Genomic DNA, 23,586 nt, shown 5'->3' with positions numbered 1-23,586 from the left:
CAGTATTCTGATCCTTTGGACTGATAGGCTAGACCCTTTAATTTCCAGAACAATTGTCGAGAAATCTGATATATAGCTATTAGTAGATTGGATTGATGGAGTCTGTAAAATAGCAACAACCTACAAAAGGGCAGGCGCTAGTCTAGTTGAAGGGATCCAGCAGGAAACCTTATAGACCAATAGCTATTTTGTTGCATCCACTAGTTTGTAGGAAATAGGGGAATCACTAAAGCTAAAATTGCACTTCAGGACCATCACCTGTGACCTTTGGACACTGGACTTCGGGCTCAGCGCTAACTTAGGCTACCGCCTCCACTCGCACAACTTTACTAAGCCTATTTGGTTGGTGGTGTGGCTAGTGTTCCTTGCTGTAAGGAATGTACATTTATTACAAAGTAGTGGTCACGACCAGATTGTTATGAGCAGGAAGCGGCTGTGTCCCAACAACTAGTCTAACACCAAAGAAACATCTCAATCAACCTTTTAATATGTACTGTATATTAATTGAGTAGTGATTTGGAATGTACAGTCTTATCTTTACTTAAGGTGGGGGTGAGCAACTCGTATCTGACATTCAACTTGCATTTTACTGCATTGTATAGTACAAATTTTGTAGTGGTCAGAGTGGGTTTAAGCGGCACTGGGGCCCCTGGGCAAAGGTAACCTAGGGGGCCCCTTAAAGGAAACCTGAGACAAAAAAAAGTGTTTATACTTTCCCAAGGCCTCCTCCAGCCCCCTTCAGGCCATGGGCTCCTTCGATCCCCGCCTCCCCGGGCCACTCCAATTCTCCAATGGCCGAACTAGTAAATTTGTCCATTTGCACATGCACGTTTGTGAGGCATGGCCGGAATATTGGTGTGTGAACAACATTGTTTAACTACTTCTGGATTATGAGCCAGTATATCTATCTACACCCCACAGGAATTCATCTTGTATCTTTTTGCCGGTAAGGTCGTTTCATCGATGCCACTTATTTTTTGTGTACAGACTGTTATCTAGCGTGCGTATTGACCATTGGATGGTTGCCCAATTAAATTGCAGGCATCGAGGCGCATATCGGCAAGCCTCTGCGCCCGATAAACTTTATTGGGTGCCTCTTTGCCAGGGGTGCTTGGATACCGCCTTTTTGAAATCCGAATTGATTCGCATCCGGTTACCCAGATATCCAGAGCCGAATCGGATATCCGAATCCGAACTTTTTGGAGAGAGACCTCTCTCTCTCTCTCTCTCTCTCTCTCTCTCTCTCTCTCTCTCTCTCTCTCTCTCTCTCTCTCTCTCTCTCTCTCTCTCTCTCTCTCTCTCTCTCTCTCTCTCACTTCTGAAATCTTGCTGAGCACCACTGCTCTTTGCATCCAAATTTCCCTTCTTTGACGCAAATTGTGGCTTTTAGTAGGGCACCTACGGCGGTGCCCTTAAGGCTCTTGTGCGCTTTTCCTTTTTCCTGTTCCAGCTGCTACATGTGTATCACAGACTTTGGGACTATTCACACTATGTACATTGTGCAATGTGAGTATTTTACAGATACACAATGTAACATGTGCATTATGCTAATACCTTGTATAGTGTGAATGGCCATTTGCAAAGTAATGAGTAGCGCGTTGCCATGTGTTAATTATCCATGTAAAAATGCAACACACATAATTTGAACAGGACCTGAATGGTATGTCTGTGAAATGTTGTCTTTTATCCAGGTTATGGTATAGCGAAAGAAAAATGGGGTTATCACCTTGATCGCGTTGTGACTGGTCCCAAGAGCTGCAGTGCGTCATGCGTGGTTAACCCGGAAGTGAGGCATACTTTCATCGGAAAGTATGCCTCTTTAATGTGGCACTGTGTGGTGTTGACCCTTCGTTGAAATGTCCACTGCGGCGACACTTCTGTAATTCCACCCATGTGTGAAAGGGGCCTAAATGTGTGTTCTATCAAAAATGTAGGAATGAACACCACTTACCACATCACCTCACTAGCCAGGAGCAGGACCAAGCACAGTCAGGCCAAACAGTCACAGAGGAAGGGAAGGTCCGCTCAACTGGATAATAAAAATCTGATCTTTATTCAAAAAACATCAGTACTGGTCAAAAGGCAAATCAGCTGATATGCCTTTTGTCCAGTACTGATGTTTTTTGAGTAAAGATCGAATTTTTATCAACCAGTTGAGTGGACCTTCCCTTCCTCTGTGTTTGTTATATCAACATATGTATCAAAGAGGTATTACCTTTTTATACCACAAACTATGCAAAAAGCACTGCCCACCATCTCCTAAAATAAATAGGTGCATGAATACACATCCTAAACCTGATCTGTTTATGATAGAAGTGCCTGCAGTACACCTTCTATGCTTTCTATGAGGATCTGTGTGATAGGAAGCTGAAACCACAAAAACAATGTTATTCAGTGGCAGTGCTGGAGTGATTACTCATCACAAGCTCCTTTTTTCCATGCTCTCTAAATTCAAACTTTGTAAAGTGCTTTCCACTTCGGATTGTGTTTTAACCTCAGTTTTGTTTGCTTCTGTTTTTTGACCACTAAAATTCTATTATGCAGATGCTGAACTCCAACTGAATTCTTTAAATTGCAGTTAATTGTCTGCAGAATTTGTCCAGTATGAGAACAGCCCTACACCCTCAGAACATAACATTTTTCAGGAGGAAGAAAAAGATCTCTTAAACATAGGAGACAATTTGCTTCAAAGGGGGGAAAAAATGTTTCCTGAATCTGAATGGCAATTAAAGGAAATCCTTGGAATAACAGTCTACCTTCTATTTTGTGTGAATTAAAGGGATACTGTAGGGGGGTCGGGGGAAAATGAGCTGAACTTACCTGGGGCTTCTAATGGTCGCCCGCAGACATCCTGTGCCCGCGCAGCCACTCACCGATGCTCTGGCCCCGCCTCCAGTTCACTTCTGGAATTTCTGACTTTAAAGTCAGAAAACCACTGCGCCTGCATTGTCGTGTCCTCGATCACTGAAAAGCCCTACTACTAAAAAGCAGTGCTTAGTCTATGCTTCCCTAGTGGTGCTGGGTTACCTCGAGCTGCTTGGGTATTCTGTTTTATTGGTCCAAGCCCTATCCCATAGAGCCATATCAATCCATGCCACGCACTGAGTAGCACCGAAAGCCCGAAACAGGCTGTCTGCATGTTGGGTTGATGTGGCTCTGACAAGACAAGACAAATAACATTTATATCGCGCTTTTCTCCTGGCGGACTCAAAGCGCTCTGTAAAGTGTATAAGCTATAGGCTTGATATACACAAGCCGTTCTGGATGTAAGCCTGGCTTCAGGGGCAAGAAGAGATATTTTACATATTTAGTAGTGGTGCATTATGGGTAACCACAGTTTCTCACTTAAAGCCGAATTATCGCAAATACAGCAGTCTCCAGTATCCGCCACCGGCGTGGATTGCCTGCTGCCGGATACATGTGCTTGCCGGTTGCTTGAGCAACCGGCCTAAAAAAAGCACAATGCTCCCCACCCCACCTTGCAGCACCTAGCGGGCTCCTAGCAACTTTCCTATTTCCCCTGTGCACACAAGCGTGCAAGGACGCCGGAAGCCCCTTTAGGAGCCCACTAGGTTTACAGATGGACACTTTACTATTTTTCCTACTGAATTTGGTGGTAGCAATCAGAATTCATAGTTATATCAATGATAGCAAAGTAGGCCCAAATCATGAAGCTACCGCCCCCATGTTTCACTGCTGGAATATTTTCTGTCTTGAATGCAGTGTTTATATCAAAATTTTTGTTGAGGACTACAAGTTTTGTTTCATCTTATCCAGCTACAGATCATTCTTCCAACAGGGGCCTGGCTTATCCACAATAGATAACTACACATGGAAAGTGGTATTCTTTTTGGATAGGAATGGCTTTCTTCTTGTAATCCTGCTGTATACACCATTGCTACCAAATCAACAGAAGCTGTCAGTGGCTTGTGACTGTGCAGAACTTTATTTGCAGTTGGGGAAAAAAATTGAATGTTTCCAAAGTAATATACTGCAAGTGTTTCTTTCAAGATGTGTTCATATAAAAGATCTGTCTCAGACATCCATCCTAGCTGATCTCCAGAAGGATCATTTTTAAGGTGCTCACTAGGGGCTCACTAGAAGTGTTGCCTACCAGGATCCAGCTCAATGCTGCTGGGAATGAGTGCTGTACAGACATGTCGCTCCAGTATACCTGGGGCACGATGGAGCAGCTTCTGGGGGGAGGGGGGACACTGCTCTTGGCCATAGCTGCTGCTTAACCAACCCCTGAGAATAATGCTAGATTTTCTTCCAAAATAGGCTAGAATGGCTTTCTAAGCCAAGTACCATCTATGTAGCTTTACAGAGGTTCCCATCATTTCCTATCTGTAGCGGAAACGAACAGCCATTTGTCTTAGATTATCTGAGATCTCCATAATATGGTATGCCTAAAGGTGGCCATACATGGTACAATTTTTCAATTAGATAATTTAGTTCGATTATTCTGTTAGATAGAATATAAAGATTTTTCCAGCATGTCCGATAATTTTTCCCGAAAAAACGGGATAATCGTTCGAATTTCTTGATCGAAAATAAATTTTTTTTCAACTTTCATTCAATTCGATCATTTAGATCGAATAAACGGGAAAACCGAACATTTTTATTGTACCATGTATGGCCACCATAAAGGTATCCACTAATGATACAATTTGGCGAATGATCTTTATAAATGGTTATTCATCCTTCCAATGGACTAACTCTGATTTGAATTGCACTCTGTAGAATCACATGTCATGCATCTTCTACCTTTTGCATGGACAACCTTGTGCTATGTTGTATATCTGTTTGTTTGTATCCCTATTTATTGTCCAGCGCTGCGTAATATCTTGTCACTTTATAAATACAATAAATAATAATTATATAAATTATTGTAAATGAATGTTTGAGACCACTAACAGATGAAAATCTCTCAACCAATCTGGTCATCAATCTGATTGAGACCACTAACGGACAAAAAATCTCCTAACCAATCCAAACGATCATTTCCGATTGTTCATACAAATAATGATACAATTTGTTGAACAATCGTTAACAAATAATTGACTACTGTTACGTACATTGGTGTAAGCTTTGTTAGCCAACCACTTCTTGGGAGGGTAACAATGGACAATGGAGTTGAATTGCTGCCATTCATACACAGCCTGCCTGACAATGGCCTGACAGAGTTCCAGCTCTCTTGTAATGATTTTGTAACTTTCTCAGCATGTGGAACATTGGCGGACATTTATCAAGAGTGTCTGAGACAAAATATTGGTAGGTTTTTAGAAATCTGTGCAGAACTGTCTGACATCTTAAGAAATCACAAAATAGTGCAGTTTTCTTCTAAGACTGGCTGTTGTAAAATAGGGGGGCTAGGAAGGTTTATCAGACAGTGCAGTGTTTGAGGGAAAGCGCTGTTGCTAAGGTAATCAATACATTTGCTGTATTGGTACTGGCAGGCTCTGAGTGAAAAATTCAGCAGAGCTGGATTCCCCTGAGATTCAGAGGACAGGAAGCCTCATTGGGACCCTGAGGCTTCCCCCTCCCGCGGTAATTATCCCCCATGTTTTTTTTTCTCCTTTACAGAGTCTCTTTAAGCACTTCTTAATCTGCAACAATTTAGGGATAGATTTGTACTTAACTGTAGTGCAGTTCTAGAAAGTCACGTTAAACTGCCGCTATTGAGTAGAATTTAAGAAGTTTCTTATCATGCAGAACAGTGTCCCCCCCCCCCCCCCCCCACCTGGTTAGAACTGTTTAAGAATAAAAAAACTGTTTGTAAGGCTTTAACTGCCTAACGACTGCTCCATGCCGATTGTCGTGAGCTGAGTGGCAGCCCCTGGACCACTCCACGCCAATTGCCGTGAAGTGCTACGGGTGGAGATTGCAGGGGACCATGCACGCCGATGCGCATCCCCGATTGGATGACGGTGCTCGGCTCCGTCATCAGCCTCCCATTGGCAATCGCCGCTAGGGACTGTTAGAAGGTGAAACCGCAGTCTAATAACAACACTTTACAGCGATGCGATCTAAGGCAGTGCTGTACTGGGCACAGCCGTGTGATACGGCTGTCTCCCTGGGCGACAGAAAAGTGATCCGCTGTCATAGGCTGAGGCCTATGACAGCCGATCACACTGATTGGCTGGCAGGGGGAGGGAGGGTTAAAAAAATAAAAAACAAAAATAAAGATGTATTAAAATAAACAAATATTAAAGAAAATAAATAAAAATTAGGGGAGCAATCACAGCCCACCAACAGAAATCTCTGTTGGTGGGCAGAAAGGGGGAGGGGGATTCACTTGTGTGCTGAGATGTACAGCCCTGCAGCGAGCCCTTAAAGCTGCAGTGGCCTATTTTGTAAAAAAAATAACCTGGTCACTAGGGGGGTTTAAGACTGGGGTCCTCAAAAGGTTAATAAATCTGGTCCACTGATCTCTGTTTTATATGTCCTCCTTTGTTCAAGGTATGACACAAGTGCAGTTGTTTGAGTAAAGCTATGTACAAACAGAAGCTCTGTTTCTTTTGCCCTAAATGATTATCATGTGATTGTTGGGCCGTCAGATTTTGAAATGAGTTCTGTACAGAAATGCAGCCTATTCTACACTATGGGGCTAAAAAACAAACAAATAATCGTGTATTTCTCAGTAACTCCCCGAGTTCCTTGGTCAGCATATATGTTCTATTGATAATGAGGAGGTGCACCAATCTTCCTGTTGCATCTTTTTGTTTGTGCATAAGAGGAAGTGCTCAAAACATAACTGTTACTGTATAATACAGTGCAATTACAAACAGTTCAAATTCATCATGTGCACACTTACATAATCATGCAGGGAGTTAAATGCAAAAAAAAATCACTAATATTTAAAAAAAAAATCCTAAACAATTCATGCAGAATAAGATATGCAATTAAATGTTCTGTTTTCTGCAAAGTTGCATTCATTATCCTGCATGAATGTTTGTGGAGTTTTGTTTTGAAATATTTGTGATATATTTTTGCATGTTGCACATGTTGAATTTGTACTGCTTGAATTTTATATAACGTTTTGAGCGCTTCCACTTTTGTTTTTATTGTATTGAATTTACGCAGAGTTAGAAGTGGTGATAGCTGCTGTGTTGTGCAGTCCAGAGTGCCCTATAAAGTTGAATTGCTTTGTATTTGTATTTTTACGATGTGAGAAATGTAACAATTGTAAATAGAGCAGACACACAGCCTGGGCGTGATGGAGACCTTGTTATTGTACCACACACGCGACATACTGTATACTAGAAATCAGCTGTAGGTTCTTCTCATAAGACTAAAGGTGGGTACACACATTAGATAAAAGTCTTTGGAAAATGAAAGATCACAGACCAATTTTACCCACTTCCATGTAGTATGAGAACCATACTCTACACAGTCTATTCTATGGAGCTGAACTCCCCATCAGATTAAATTCTTTTGTAAGGTGCTGGACACAAAGATGCTGTACACATGCAACAGATCAGTATCTGCAAAATATCAATTCCTGCAAAAGATCCGCTCCTGCAAATTGCATTCATAGTCTATATCTGCAGATCCTCATACACCCCTTGTTTAACAGACATTCATCTGCAGATCAGACAATCATCTGCAGATCTGAAGATCCATCCTGGTGGATCTGATCTGCAGATGAATGTCTGTTAAACAAGGTGTGTATGAGATCTGCAGATATAGACTATGAATGCATTTTGAAGAACTGATCTTTTGCAGATACTGATCTGTTGAATGTGTACAGCATCTTTGTGTGCAGCATCTTGCAAAGATTTTTATCTGATGGGGAGTTCAGCTCCATAGAATAGACTGTGTAGAGTATGGCTCTCATACTACATGAACGGGGGTAAAATTGATTTGTGATCTTTCATTTTCCAAAGACTTTTATCTGATGTGTTTACCCACCTAAAAGGAAATATCCACGCAAAAAAAAAAGAAAAAGAGTTTCACTTACCTGGGGCTTCTAACATCCCCCATGCAGCCATCCTGTGCCCTCGTAGTCAATCACTGCTGCTCCAGTCCCCTGCTGTCAGCTTGCCGACTTCGGAGGTCGGCTGGCCGCATGCGTACATTTTTACGCATTCCCGACAAATTTACGCATGGCACCACTAACGCGTAAAAATGTATGCGTTAATCTTCCTGCACTATCAGAATGCGTAAAAATGTACGCATGCGGCCCGGCGACCTCCGAGGTCGGCAAGCTGACAGCGGGGGACTGGAGCAGCAGTGATTGACTAAGAGAGCACAGGATGGCTGCATGGGGCTGGTAGAAGCCCCAGGTAAGTGAAACTCATTTATTTTATTTTTTTGCGTGAACCTTCCATTTAAGGGTCGACTCACACTGGCACTTTCTGGTAAACAGATCCATGAAAACCGATCTAATTTCAGTTGCAATGGATCCATTTCTGTTAAGTTGGTCTCCGGTTTACAATGGAAGGTGCTGAATAGCTACTGGGGAAAATGCCAGTGCTATATGTGTTGATGTTGATAAAGAGCTAGTATTTATATAATGGTGGCTACTAATGATCCAATCTTTTTTTATCCAATTTTACCAAATCTACTTAGCATAAGGGTAAATTGAGTGAATATATTGAATGGATAATTTAGGCAGTCCCTTGTAGTATATAGAAATGGTAAGATTGGAAGAAAAAGATTGGATCATTAGTGGCCAACCTAATGTTGACCTCTTCTACAGAGCCAAACTTGTGACATTACTATATATGTACAGAACATTGAATGCTGCATTCCAGACCCCCAAGTAGATTTTTGCTGGCTAAAACGGTCCATTTTGTAGTCAGTGTGTTATACAGATTTAATTCTCTTTGCCTCCCATACAGCGCTTTAACATCTGTTTCTGTTCCGCTGGGCTCCGCTGTCCGGAAAAATCGCTGCAGCACCAAACTTGCGGTCCATTCAGAGGAGAGTGCGGAACAGATCCGTTCATATGGACCAATGTGAACGGATCCATAGGTTAACATTGGATCCATTCACATCTGTTAGGATCCGTTCTGTTACGATCCGCTAACGGACTGTTTTTTAGTGCCAGTGTGAAATCGGCCTAATACTGTATATAAATAAATGTGAGTTTTGGGTGAACAGAAGCAGACTTCTGATATCTCAGAGGTGGGTTGTAAATGTGCAGCAGCAGTAGCAAATCTCCGGCTGCAGTTTGTTGCTAATTTTATCCAGTGCAGTTTCTGTCAATCCTTTCTGCAGCAACTTGGTGTTGCATAGACGTGTGCTATAGCCAGCTGTGCCACAGACTTTTCAGCATTTGCAGTCCTTTTTATAACTACTTAAACAGCTGAACAAGCAAAGTGCAACTTATTGCCTACTAAAGCTGAGTAGTTAGCTTTATACTAGGTTACATCTCCTGTGACATTTTCTTGTATTCGTTGCTGCTTAGCAGTTTCTATGCCGCTACAGCCAGTGACGCCAGCAACATAAGTTATAGGCTCTAATTGTGCTGTGAGTAGGATTTGTTGTAGGAGTTAAGCGCAGAAATCGAACCTGTCACATTCCCTTTTTCTTTGTCTGTAATATATAGGCTTGACTATGCTAGGGGGACTGTTGTGTGTGCAGGTAAGGAAGTCCTTATTTGTGCAAGACATTCCTTAGACAATAGGGTGGCCCTGTCACTGTTTGTATTTAGAGTCATTAGGGTTTTACTCAGGGTCATTTGTTTAATGTATGGTACTGCCTGGGAGATCACTTATTATTAAACATTAACCCCATGCAATATACCCCTCTGAAAGGGACCCAGATGGTTTTTCTCATCTTGTTTCAGTTCGTAAAGTGGATCCTAGATAAACTTTTACTGCATAATTGTGTTCCTTTTTATATAGTTTATAGGGCATTCCTCAAGCCAAATACTGTTTTAGTTTGTTTAATACTCTAATTCGCTATAAACTAAACAAGCCTTGCCCACAGCTTCTCCAGAGTGCCTTGGCCTTGTAGCAAGAGCTTGTGGGAGATCAGTCTGGGCAGGAGGAGGAGGAGGTTACTAGCCAGATATTTCAGAGGGAGGGGGAAAGGGAGTGAATTTGTCACAGGCTGGGGGCTGGAGATGCTATCCGCTTTCCTGTGTGTAAAGGTGCGTACACATACACACGCACTACTGTAAGGAACGACTGGTCCGTCGGACCCTCCCGCTGTGCGGGCGTTCTGCCGACAGTAGAGCGTGTGTACAGTCAGTCGGCAGACTGATAAGGGTGTTTCTGAACGATCGCAGCGGATCGTTTAGAAACAGCCTTATCAGTCTGCCGACAGACTGTACATACGCTCTACTGACGGCAGAACGCCCGCCCAGTGGGAGGGTCCGACGGACCAGTCGTTCCTTACAGTAGTGCGGGTGTACGCACCTTAATGTGACAAACAGCACATGGCCGCTCTCATTGTATCACAGGAATAAATCATCATAAACTGTTGAAGCTTTTTGCATCTAAACTTTAGATAAGATGTATAGACAAGTTACTTGTTAGTTTTTTATCTCGGATCCACTTTAACATTTTAAGTGGACCTGAACTCTTGCACAGGACATGAGGAAAACTGAGAGTTGCACATTGTGTGTTTTTTAGAGAGAAGAGCCTGTCTAATACCTCTTATCTGTTGTAATCCCAAGTGTAATTTGATCTCTCAGCACATACATTTGGCAGTCCTCCTCAGGCTCAGCTAATATGTAAACACAGGATGTTAACCATTTCCATGCTTCCACTGCTTCCATGAAAACATGAAGTAGACAAACTGCAGATTTATTGCAGGCGTTCTGTAAGCTGCAACAAAGAAATGTTTTTTTCTTTAAAGGTTATTATGCTGTTGCTTATCTTTGAGAGCAGAGAGGAAGTTCTAAGTTCAGGTCTGCATTAAAGACCAAGACTATTCTGTATGATATCTGTCACCTGCCTGTCATTAAGTTGTCTGCTGTGTTCTGGTTTTTGGTAAGGTTTTTGCAGTGCTAAACAAGAGGCAGTAGTGCTCACAAAATCTCGTAAGATACATTTTTTTTTACCTAGAAGCTCATTCAAAACCATTGTGACTTTCTAAGCACACATTTGCCCAATCCAACCAGGATTGTGTATTACTGTTTTCCAAACTCTGCCAACCAACCCTGCTTAATCTGCTATGTTAGATTTTTCCCACTGATCATTGTTTTACACTTCTCCTTTCTACCCTCTCCTGTCACCAGAGACAGGGATTCTGCTTTCAGCTACATGTCCATTGTCTTGTGTGATGGTTGGAGATTACATTTTGTGTGAATAATCAAGCTACCTGATGTATATAGAATATATATATATAGAATACTCCATATATATAGAATATATATAGAATACTCCATCCTTTCCAGATCCTTACAATGACATGGGTGGAGAGTGTAGGTATGCTGGTCATATTCAGTAGAGGAATCCCTGCTTTTGAAATATTAATCTAGTCTTAAGAGATGTTTGTGGTCCCCTTTGTACTCCACATAAGGTTTTTGGCTACCCACTGGTTCTTCTAGTTACTCAAGAATACACGCCTATGGGAGTCTATAGTCGTTTGACAAACCAGAAGTGTGTTTGTCTTTCTTCCAGTGATGGAGACTGCACCACACCAATGTCTGGCACTGGGTGTTTTCCTTCCACTACCTATAGTAGGCCAGCTAGACGTTGTGTATGTGTCTGTGTGTGTGTGTGTGAGCACTAAAATATTTGCATATAATCTGCAGTATAGGTTGTGTCCTCCCATTGTCCTACCATTGTATGTACCGTGCTTTAGGCTTTCATAAATCTGTACATCCTTAACATTATTATATTAAAAACAGACCTAACCGTTTTTTGGCAGTAACTTTCAGGTTTTTCCTGAATGGGCACTTTCTCTGTTTAATGCACTCGGGCCTCAGCTTTGCTGTGCTTGGCACCTTCTGCTCCAGTGCAGATAATCCGTAATAATTTTATAAAGCCAGACGTTGTTGGCCCTATAAGGTTCTCTACAATGTTTATTACAATTGTACAAAAGCTATGAGACAAATTTTTTTTTAACAGTTGAATTTTATTAGATTTTACAAGAAACTGTAGAGTACAGAAACAAGCTAGGTTTTGTAAAGCAATTTGTGCAAGTTTTACATATCATAGCATTATATACAGCATAGGGTATTACAGTATAAGACAGTATCATATTGCATTGATATACTTCCCAAAGCTTACATATAAAAAGCTGGCTGTTAACACCAAAGCTGTTCCGTGAAGAGAGGAGTAGGTAGAGAGGTGGGTGTGGAGCCCCCACCAAGAGAAAGGAAGGAGACAAAAAATTTACTGTAGTTTTGGGTCCAAGCCTGAGAATGTGGGGTATTTTTACGCACAGTTAGGCCACATTCACACTGGGAATTGCAAAACGCTAGCAAAATTGCTAGTGTTTTGCAAATGGATTTTACTGCAATTTCCCCAGCCTTCTCCCCCCCCCCCCCAGTATGGGAAAGCGATTTTGGAGCGATTGCCATTTGCGATTAGGTGTAATAAAGAAACAGGTCTGCGTCAAGCAGTTGGTCAGTGGCCAGTAATGTCAACAGAGCTGGAAAGTGATTTATTGTACAAATAACATTGAAAAATGAAAGCAGTACTTGTAAATGAAACAAGGATTCTGAGTGGTTGTTCTGGGCAGCTGTTCCACTTTTCATCCAATTTTTTTTTATTTATTTATTTTTAGCAACTGTCTTAATAACTCAGCCTTATTGTTGGTAATCTATGGTAGCTGTGCTTTTGATCAGGAGGTGAAGATAAACAATAGCTGCGAACAGACTGGAGCTGATTCATCAAGGTGGTTGCAAAGAAAACAGAGACAATTTTGGCATGCTTGTTAGGAGCAACCTGTCAGAATCCTTTCCTTTAACAGCTGAACCTTTGCCTGCCTTAGGCGACTGCACTCATTACTTCAGCTTTTCTTGCGCCTGTTACCGGCTTGTCCAGGAGGCTGATTCACTAAGTAACATGTTAGGTATCAAGTTTTCTTAACGCGCACTCGAACTGAAAGTAAACAGAGGAGATTAGCAGTTGTATTTGTAGTTGTACTCATAAATAGTATTTTTCTTGGAATCCCACAGTCTTATATTTGTGTTTTGAAAGTTAAAAATTAGTTACTGTCTTAGCTGAATGATGGCAGTTTTGGGTGTTTTACAACTTCTATCTTGAACTATTCTTTTCTATTCCATCACACTCCATATTGTTGTTCTGTCTTGCAAGAGTTTTAAAGGGGTTCTCCCTGTAGCTGTCATGTCTCGCGCTGTTCTCCTCCGATCACTCTTTTCCCTCCGTGGGGCACCAGCAATTATTCGTCTAACAAGACGAATAGTGTGTGCTCCCGCTCGCCTCATCGGGAGCTTACTGCAAAGGCGCAGTTCAAAGTTTTCTTGTACCGTTTTCATCGTTGGAGGACGGTGTGGGACATTACAGCTGCAGGGGGCTCATTGAAGCCCCAGGTAAGTGTCTGTTTTTATTTTCAACACCCCCTTCCCCCTACAAGTTCCAAAATCTATTCTAATGTCCTCTGGCTTACTGCAGCACGTTCTACTATCATCATCTCTGTGATAAATCAACTTATCTTTCTCTTGTCAGACTTGTCGGCCCGTGTCTGGAAGGCTGCCAAGTTCTTCAGTGTTGTGGTTCTGTGATGCATCTCCCCCCCTCCAGGCCCCTCTCTGCACACTGCCTGTGTGTTATTTAGATTAGTGCAGCTTCTCTCTGCTCTATTATCTTTTACAAGCTGGATAAATCCTCCTCTGAGCTGGCTGGGCTTTCACATACTGAGGAATTACATACAGGCAGAGCTGTCTGCACTCTGCAGGAAGAAACAGCCTGACACTTTAGTGGAAGATAGCTGCAGGGGGAAAGAAACACACAAGTGATCTCTTGAGATTAAAAAGGAAGGCTGTATACAGCCTGCTTGTGTATGGATGTATTTTCTATGTGTGGACATACTGTACATCAACCTACTTCCTGTTTTGGTGGCCATTTTGTTTGTTTATAAACAAACTTTTTAAAACTGTTTTTAACCACTTTTAATGCGGCGGGGAGCAGCGAAATTGTGACAGAGGGTAATAGGAGATGTCCCCTAACACACTGGTATGTTTACTTTTGTGCGATTTTTAACAATACAGATTCTCTTTAAGGTGGCCACACACCATACAATTAATAACTTGAGGACCACAGTGTTAAACCCCCCCTATAGACCAGGCCTTTTTTTCTCTAAATTGGCCACTGCAGCTTTAAGGCCAGGGGAGGACGGGGAAGGGGGGAGATTTCCCCCCAGGCTGCCTCTCATGTAATGATTTAGGGCTGGCTTATCCACCAACCACTTCATAATTATTATCCAATCGGATGAAAATCTGTGCCATCACAAGCATGCCCATATAACAATTTAACTCATTTGGGGTGGAAAGTAGTTGAATGTATCGATGTGCCGATGTGGTCATGAAGTGCGATAACAAACTATGAGTGCGATGGAAACCCCAGCCGTTGTCCCTCAAAATGTATTATGTGCCCCACGGTGCCTGTGCATGTATACTTTACCTGTCATGTTGTCCCTTGAGTGTCCTTGCTGCATTGGCGACCCACATGACTACCAGTATATATCACTTGGGACGCGTGTGATGTCATTTGGACTGGGGTTGCTGTGAAACAGGGCCTCTAGTTTGTGTTTTCCCTCCAGGCCAAATGGTCCTAGTCCTCCCCTGTTTAAGGCCTCGCTGCAGGGCCCATAACTCAGCACACAAGTGATTTCCCCCCCCCCCCCCCCTTTTCTCCCCACCAACAGAGCTTTCTGTTGTTAGGGTCTGATCGCTCCCCCAATGTGTTTTTTTTCTTCTTAATTATGTTCTTCTTAATTATTTTTAAATAAATTCATTAAAAAAAAAAAAATTATCTCCCTCCCTCGCTCCCTTTGTCAGCCTATCAGCGCGATCGGCTGTGATAGGCTTCAGCCTATCATAGCGGATCGCTTTTGTGCCTCTGGAGGGGACAGCCGAGTGACACGGCTGTCCCCTGTACAGTGCTGCCTTAGATCACAGCGATGTACAGAGTAAATAGACGGCAGTTTCACCGTCTAACAGCCTGCTAGCGGCGATTGCCGCTGGGAGACTGAAGGCGGAGCTGAGCTCCACCATCAGTGCGGAGGCACGCGCGATCCCCTGCAAACTCCACCCCAAGGACCTTTCAGCGTTAGGCAGTCCTGGGGCTGCCGCTGCCTCCAACCCATTTGGCGTGGAATGGTCGTAAAGTGGTTATTAGATCCAATTTTTCAGCAATTCGATAATTATGATTCGTTGTCCCAAAAAACTGAGAGCTTTTCTTTGTTTTCGATTTTTTTGAGATTGGCCATGTTGGAAATTTTAGACCAATTTTATCAAGAATTGTATAGTGTGTGATGGATTGTCAATTACTTGATGTACAGTTCCAATCAATTTTTTTCTGAGCTTTCAGTTATTTTATTCATGATTGGGGAAAATTGAACATAGGTGTGTGGTACATTGGTCAGATTTTTGTATTGTTACAATCCAAATTGCTATTCTTGAATTGAACAGATATTTAAACAGTTGTAATGTGTGTGGCCACCTTTACAGTGGTAGAAAGAAGGGGGGGAAAAAGGAACACAGCCTAATTATATGTTCGCTTGGGACTGTACATACACATGTTTATCTCATCACATCGCATGTGAGTTCAGGTACCCTTTTAAAAGAGCAACTTTAACTGAAGAATGAACTTGATCCCAGTCAGTACCCGATAACCCCCTTCCCACGAGAAATCTTTAACTTTTGGGTAATGGTTTGTGTGTCTGATATGGAGGTGAAACCTTTCACGCAGTGCAGTGTTCTCCCCGGAATTTTTTTCCAGCCGGGTGGCATGAAAAAGTAGCCGGGTGGGGCGAGATGAGAATGCAGGGCCAGTGCTTCTGTGAGCAACTCTGCTTACAGCATAGGAGGATGTGAGCCGATGACAGCAGGGTGGTCACCAAAACTAGCCGGGTGGAGCACCCGGCTAAAAGAGCCTGGGGAGAACACTGCAGTGTGATGTGTTAAGGCCTGTACACACGCTTGATTAAACTTGGCTGAGGTGGCTGCCTCAACTGATAATGAGGCGCGGGGGCCTACCTACAGCGCATTCGACTTCTTGAAGGAACAACCGTTTTGAAGACGCTGCTCCCCAGCCTGCCGCGTGACATCACACATGCACTGCAGTGCATCCCGTCCCCCCTTCCCCGTATAGCTACACAATGCCTCGTCAGCTACACAGCTGACACACATCTGTATAGGCCGGTCCAGCGATGTCACCCCGGTAGGCGCCATAAGTCAGCAGTGGCACTTTTAGCCATGGCTATGACTCTTTCCTGGCTGTTAACCTTGTTGCATTGTGAGATAAAATGTGCTGTTGCCATGCAGCATACAAATAGAGAAAAAAAACAAAAAACTTTTATCCCATCATATTATTTGTGAGTGTGTTTATAGATAACAAATTACACAAGGAGTATCAATCATTCGTTGATCTATATTCTAGTTTTTAACTTCTCACTTTGCTATGTTTTTTTCCCTTTCCTACTACTATCTTTCAGTAAAGTTGCTCTTTTATGCTAGGTACACATGATGAGATTTTTCAGCCAATTTACTGTCCAATTAATTTTCTTATCTTTTCTTATCAATTTCCATTCACTTCTAAGAGAAATCGATCAGAAAAACAATTGAGCATAAAATAGGACATGACAGAAATTATCTGTCGAACCACCTATCTGCCAAACTATCTTATGGTGTATACCTAGCATTAACCACACCTGAACTGTGAGGGATATGGAGTCTGCAATATTTATTTCCTTTTAAACAATAGCAGTTGCTTGGCAGTCCTGCTCATCTGCAGTAGTGCCTGAATTGCACATCTGAAACAAGTATGTGGCTAATCCAGTTAGACTTCAGTCAGAAACACCTTATCGGCATTCTTGTTCTATGGCTAAAAGCATTACTGACAGAGGAGCTGCAGGACAGCTAGGTCATTTGCATTGTTTAAACGGAACTAAATAGGTCAGCTTCCATATCCATTCAGGTGTGCTTTAATTACTTCACCGTTAAACCGTTAATGCTAGGTACACGCTATACAATTTTCTGTTAGATTTGCCTGCCAGATCGATTTATTTTTTTTTTTCCCCAACATCAAAGGAGTGAATGGAAATCAATCAGAAAATTGATGGAAATTAAGATTGGACATGTTGGAAAAAGTCAATCTGGCAGGTAAATCTAACAGAAAATTGTATTGTGTGTACCTAGCATAATGCTAGGTACACACGATGAGATTTTCTGGCAGATTTACTGTCAAATCGTTTATTTCCAACATGTCCGATCAGATTTCCAATCGATTTTTCTGAATGATTTTCCATAGAAGTAAACGGAAAATCGATCAGAAATCAGAGCGAAAACGTCGGAAATAATCAATCTGACGGTAAATCTGCCAGAAAACCTCATTGTGTGTGCATAATGTTTTTTTTCCTCTTTAAAAACCAGAGCAATTGTCACATTTCAGCCCTGCTTCCATTCATTGGGCAATAACTTTATCACTATTTATCACACCTAAATGATGTATACCTTGTTTTTTTCACCACAAATTAGGTGTTCTTTGAGTGGCACTTTTTGCTAAGAATAATTTTATTTTATATGCATTTTAAAGGGGTAAAAATGTCATTATTGTTTTAAAATAAGGCATACTACTGTAATTAAAACCTACACATTTTATTTTATTTGGAAATAATGGAGCAATTTTTTCCATTTTGTGTTTTTATTTTTCTCATAGTACTCTATCAATAATTACAATCCCTTTTTTGCAAAAATTACAGTAATAAACCCTCATGGAGTACATATTTAAAAGGCTAAGCCCATTTAACAATTTGTGTATTGTCTTTTAAATTCCGTAACTACTCTGATTTTTTTATTTTTTTATTTATATAGGGGCAGGGAGAGGGCATACGTGGTTAATGGGCTTGTTATAGGTATAGGACATTTATTTTGTAATTTTTTTTATTGTAATATTCTTTTGGACCACTAGATATCCCCACACATTTTCCTGTCTGGTTAGGACACAGAATCGCTGCGTTCCAGCCAGCAGGAAGTGATAGGTTATTTCCTTTACAGTAGAATAATCACTGTTACTCGTTTCAACAGTGATTATTCCTAATTAGACATTTAGACTGGTTTTGGGAACATATGTTCCCATTCACCCATCTGTGCTATTCCGCTAGCCACCGCGGTTGCTCAGCCCTTGTGATCGGGAAGGACAAGTATATACGCCCCTGGAAGCTGAAGTGCAGATTTCAGGGGTGTAGATACTCCTCCCGCGGGAGGGCAAGTGGTTAAGTAGGAACCTTACCGGAAAATAGTAGTGGGGAGGGGGGGGGGGGGGGATAAATGATAACATACATTTTTACGCATTCCCGCCGGTGCAGGAACATTAACATGTACGTTTTTACGCATTACCGGTTCAACGCGTAAAAATATACACGTTGAACCAGTAACACGTAAAAACGTATGTGTTAAAGGATACCCGAACTGACAGGATGAGGTAGACGTGTGTGTACAGTGCATTGCACACAGATAACTATGCTGTGTTCCTTTTTTTCTTTCTCTGCCTGAAAGAGTTAAATATCAGGTATGTAAGTGGCTGACTCAGACAGGAAGTAACTACAGTGTGACCCTCAATGATAAGAAATTCCAACTATAAAACACTTTCCTAGCAGAAAATGGCTTCTGAGAGCAAGAAAGAGATAAAAAGGGAAATTTCTTATCAGTGAGGGTCACACTGTAGTCCCTTCCTGTCTGAGTCAGGACTGAGTCAGCCACTTACATACCTGATATTTAACTCTTTCAGGCAGAGAAAGAAAAAAAGGAACACAGCATAGTTATTTGTGTGCTAGGCACTGTACTTACACATGTCTATCTCATCATGTCACATGTCAGTTCAGGTATCCTTTAATTTTCCTGCCCCAGCAGGAATGCATAAAAATGTACGCAATGCGGCCTGCCGATCCCGAGGTTGGCAAAAACAAAACTAGCTGCCGGAGGGGGACCGAAGCAGCAGTGGGTGGCTGCATGGGGCTGGTAGAAGCCCCAGGTAAGTGAAACTCATTATTTTTTATTTTTATTTTTTGCTGGACAATCCCTTTAATCGCACACATTTGTACGCTACATACCAAATCCTATCGTACATTTTCTAAAAGAAAAGATATCCCTATCTAACTTGTCTAACATATGAATTTTTAACTAGTTTATGCATGTCGCTCACCATATATAAGAATTTTATCTCTGCAGATATTGTTGGACAGGATGTTATTCATAGTGTAACAGTATGTTGAGAATCATGTGTGGTCACTGATTGGAGTGCTGGGAATAGACCTGAGGCAACAATCATCTTTGCAGAGTCATCCTAAGGCTCATACACACATCAGACCATGGTCTTTGGAAAATGAAAGATCACAGACCAGTTTTACCCCCTTCCATGTAGTATGAGAGCCATACTCTACACAGTCTATTCTATGGAGCTGAACTCCCCATCAGAAAAAAAACTTTGCAAGATGCTGGACACACAGATGCTGTACACACACAAAAGATCAGTAGCTGCAAAAGATCTGTTCCTGCCAAAAATCCAACCCTGCAAATTGCAATGATAGTCTATGAGATCTGCAGATCATCATACACACATGATTTAACTGACAGATCTGCAGATCTGAAAATCCAACCTGGTGGATCGGATCTGCAGATGATCTGCAGATGAATGTCAGTTAAATCATGTGTGTACGATGATCTGCAGTTCTCATAGACTATCGTTGCAATTTGCAGGGTTGGATTTTTGGCAGGAACAGATCTTTTGCAGCTACTGATCTTTTGTGTGTGTACAGCATCTGTGTGTGCAGCATCTTGCAAAGTTTTTTTTCTGATGGGGAGTTCAGCTCCATAGAAAAGACTGTGAAGGTATGGCTCTCATACTACATGGAAGGGGGTAAAACAGATCTGTGATCTTTCATTTTCAAAAGACTATGGTCTGATGTGTGTATGAGGGGTAAGGCTAGTTCTCGGGTGGAGAGGGCTCTGTAGCTCCCGAGTCAGAGAATATGATCTCCCAAGGATATTCTAATCCTATATTTTTGTATCGACAGGAGAGAATACAAAGGATCCGGGCACCATCAAATGCAAACACCACGCTTTATTTCATCCCCATCAAAGACAAGATACAGTGAAGAGGGCTGATCTGACAGCCGTTTCGCAAGCAGGCACGCTTGCTTCCTCAGAGTTCTCTGAGGAAGCTAGCGTGCCTGCTTGCGAAAACGGCTGTCAGATCAGCCCTTTTCACTGTATCTTGTCTTTGATGGGGATGAAATAAAGCGTGGTGTTTGCATTTGATGGTGCCCGGATCCTTTGTATTCTCTCCTGTCGATGTTGAATCTACTGTCTGGAGGCACATCCTTTTAACCACCTACCCCCATTTGTTTGCCAGCAGCAACTAGTGCCGTTTTCCATCCACTTCTGCAACATTGTCTATATTTTTGTATGTTGCCAGCAGTAATGTTTTTTTTCTTGTGTTTCGTAAATAAATTATTTTTATGTTTTTTTTTTTTTTTTTTTTTTTTTTTTAATCAGCGGGAATCTTTATGAAATTGAGCAATAGGTGAGGGGTTTAGATTACTACAATAAGCTGATGCAGTAGACTGCAACTAACCACATTGCTAGCTTAGCATGTTTCATAGTCAGCTGCTTACAGCTGCATCATCTAGAAACACAAACCACTTTTCATCAAGGGCAGAGAGCTGCTGATTGTGGATTTCTCATTTGACACAGTAAACATGCAGTTTGCTTTCTGCTTTAAAGTGCTGATACATTTATATTATAACTTTTACCCAAGTTTCCTTGGAGAGCCTGACTCCTGTCAGGGAGTCAGTCTGTAAAAATATAGTGATTCTGATTCCTAATAATATATCCATATATTTGACTATAAATAGCTTAGGGCTCATTCACACTGTGTGCTGCACTGTCCGTTTTGACTCCCTGTCAAACTCTAATGGGTAGTCTGGGGGCCTTTGGAAAACACCATTTGATGGGGGAGTCATCGAAACGTGGCAAGAGGTTCCCCATACCTCTAAAGAGTCTCAAGCCAGATAAAGAAAATCCACCTCAACCTTTGATCTGGGAAATAAATCTAATCTGAAAGTCCGTAGACTTTCATGTTACCATTTACTGTATAGCTGAGCGTACCAATGTATTGCGATGATACGCTTCTGGGTAAATTCTATTGCATGAGGCACACGTTTTCTCGATGGGTTCTATCGTGTTGCTGCTGCCAACGTCTGCGCTTTAACACACCACAGCGATCATTCCGTGCGATGGAAACGCATGCATGAAATCGCATTTGGGAATGCGCTCTGTAGTGTGAATTAAACCTTCTATTTTTTTCCAAGGTACCTTTTTTTTTAAATTGTGTTCTTTGCTTAAACTGTTAAAGGGATACTGTAGGGGGGGTCAGGGGAAAATGAGTTGAACTTACCCGTGGCTTCTAACGGTCCCCTGCAGACATCCTGTGTTGGCGCAGCCACTCACTGATGCTCCGGCCCCGCCTCCGGTTCACTTCTGGAATTTCAGACTTGAAAGTCTGAAAACCACTGCGCCTGCGTTGCCGTTTCCTCGATCCCGCTGATGTCATCAAGAGCGCACAGCGCAGGCCCAGTATGGTCTGTGTCTGCGCAGTACACTCCTGGTGACATCAGCGGGAGCGAGGACACGGGCGTGCAGGCGCAGTGGTTTTCTGACTTTAAAGTCAGAAATTCCAGAAGTGAACTGGAGGCGGGGCCGGAGCATCGGTGAGTGGCTGCGCCAACACAGGATGTCTGTGGGGGACCATTAGAAGCCCCGGGTAAGTTCAGCTCATTTTCCCCCGACCCCCCCCCCCCCCCCCCCCCCTACAGTATCCCTTTAAGTTACTGAATGTAATTCATTGCACAACACAAGGTGTATATATAGTGTGGAGTCTTGGTGCTGGTTCACACTAGCAGTGAAAAATGGTGAACCTAGATTTGCAGAGACTTGCTGTATATGTAGACCCCCTGAACAAGGTGAGAATTATTCGCTAGAATCCTTTTTTTTAATTCTTGGAGCTGACCAGGAGGGGATTTAGTTTTATGCAGAAACCTTTTAATTACTCAGGGTCATCAGATATATTGTTATTGTGCCCTGGACTGCAGCCAGCCCATTACCCTGGCGTGCTGCAGCTCTGTTGTTTGGAAATGCTGAGACTGCACTTCAGCAAAGCGAGGAGAGTGGAGTAAGCCAAAATTAGTATTTCAGTAGTTTGCCTTGGGGTTACATGTAATACAGTTATCCATGCTGTTTGAACTTTCTTTTTTTTAAGTGAGTTGAGGCAGGGATAGCCCTTATATTCAATTTTCATACTGATTGGGATGGGTGCAGCAGGACAGAGAAACAGCTGGCGATAGCTGATTAGGGTTAATCTATATACAGGTACTTGATAAGAATGGACAAAGGATAAAAAGCTGAACTATTAATCTGTGTGTTATTTTTGGAGGCAAAGCTGCTATGGAAGAGGTTCCAGGAGGCACTGAGCTGTACTTTGAAATGGCTTTTAATGAACTAACAATTGGTTAGCACATCTGTTTGTGTTTGTTTTTTGTTTATGCCCCTCTACTTCCTTAAGTCATTGTCCTTAAAAAACAGGTAGCAAAAGGATTTTCTGCATGTGAGTACAGAAAGCAGGGGCAAAGGGTTCTGCCCTATCCATTGTTTAAAAGCAATGCCTGGAGATAAGTTTATCATTCCAAACCAAAAATGAAACTTTAACTGAAACCATTTTAATGAAATTCTTTGCTTACCAAAGTATAATGGCACTTGTAATAGCACTTTCCCCTTCCACAGAGGGATGGCTAGTACCCCAGACACTCTTCTCCCAGAAGTCACTGCTGCTCAGCCCACGGGACAATAAAAAGCAAGAAGTCACCTGCCAACATGACCTACTGATTATCAGGAAGATAGAGTTCTATTTCTGGACGTTTTCATGCTTTTTCCTATCTCATTGGACCACAGGGTGGGGGAGGCAAGGCTGCTGACTAATAAAACTTGCGGCTGGAAGCTGGAACAGTATATGGTTGATGCCATTTCTGCATTTTTTTTTCAAGAGTTTCTTCAAGAAGAAAAATATGGAAGCTTCCAGTGCTAAATTTTGTTTTAAGACCTGCAGTCTCTTTCGCTGTCATTATGATCCTGGGGCTTCACTAGCTAGTGTGTCACTGAGCTACCATATAAATCTGCTTTGCCTTTTATGTTTTAAGGCAGCTTACAACAAGATTGTGACAGGTCAGGCTGCTAGTGTGGTAGCAGCCATCTTGCCTTATGATGTAATATCTAGTTAAGTCAGAAAGCTTTCTACCCTCTACTATATTTTTGGTCTTTGGTAAATGGTTGTAAATGTTCCGGAGTTCCCAGGGAGTCTTTACATGATATACTTCACATCTGACCGCTCTCTGAATCTTTGAGGTACCAGTACTGGGTACATGACTAAAGCCTGTCATTAGAAC

At 42.1% G+C, this 23,586-nt stretch overlaps 1 protein-coding gene across 2 annotated transcripts in view; it reads left to right on the top strand.

The window, feature by feature from the left end:
- ABHD12 (abhydrolase domain containing 12, lysophospholipase) overlaps nucleotides 1-23,586 on the top strand; it is a 1,393,598-nt gene that overhangs the window by 64,371 nt on the left and 1,305,641 nt on the right. The window lies entirely within an intron of this gene.

The sequence above is a fragment of the Hyperolius riggenbachi genome, chromosome 4, assembly GCF_040937935.1.
Source record: "Hyperolius riggenbachi isolate aHypRig1 chromosome 4, aHypRig1.pri, whole genome shotgun sequence".
NCBI classification, from domain to species: Eukaryota; Metazoa; Chordata; class Amphibia; order Anura; family Hyperoliidae; genus Hyperolius; species Hyperolius riggenbachi.
Note: the sequence above shows the minus strand (reverse complement) of the source record. Positions and strands in the feature narration are given on the sequence as shown.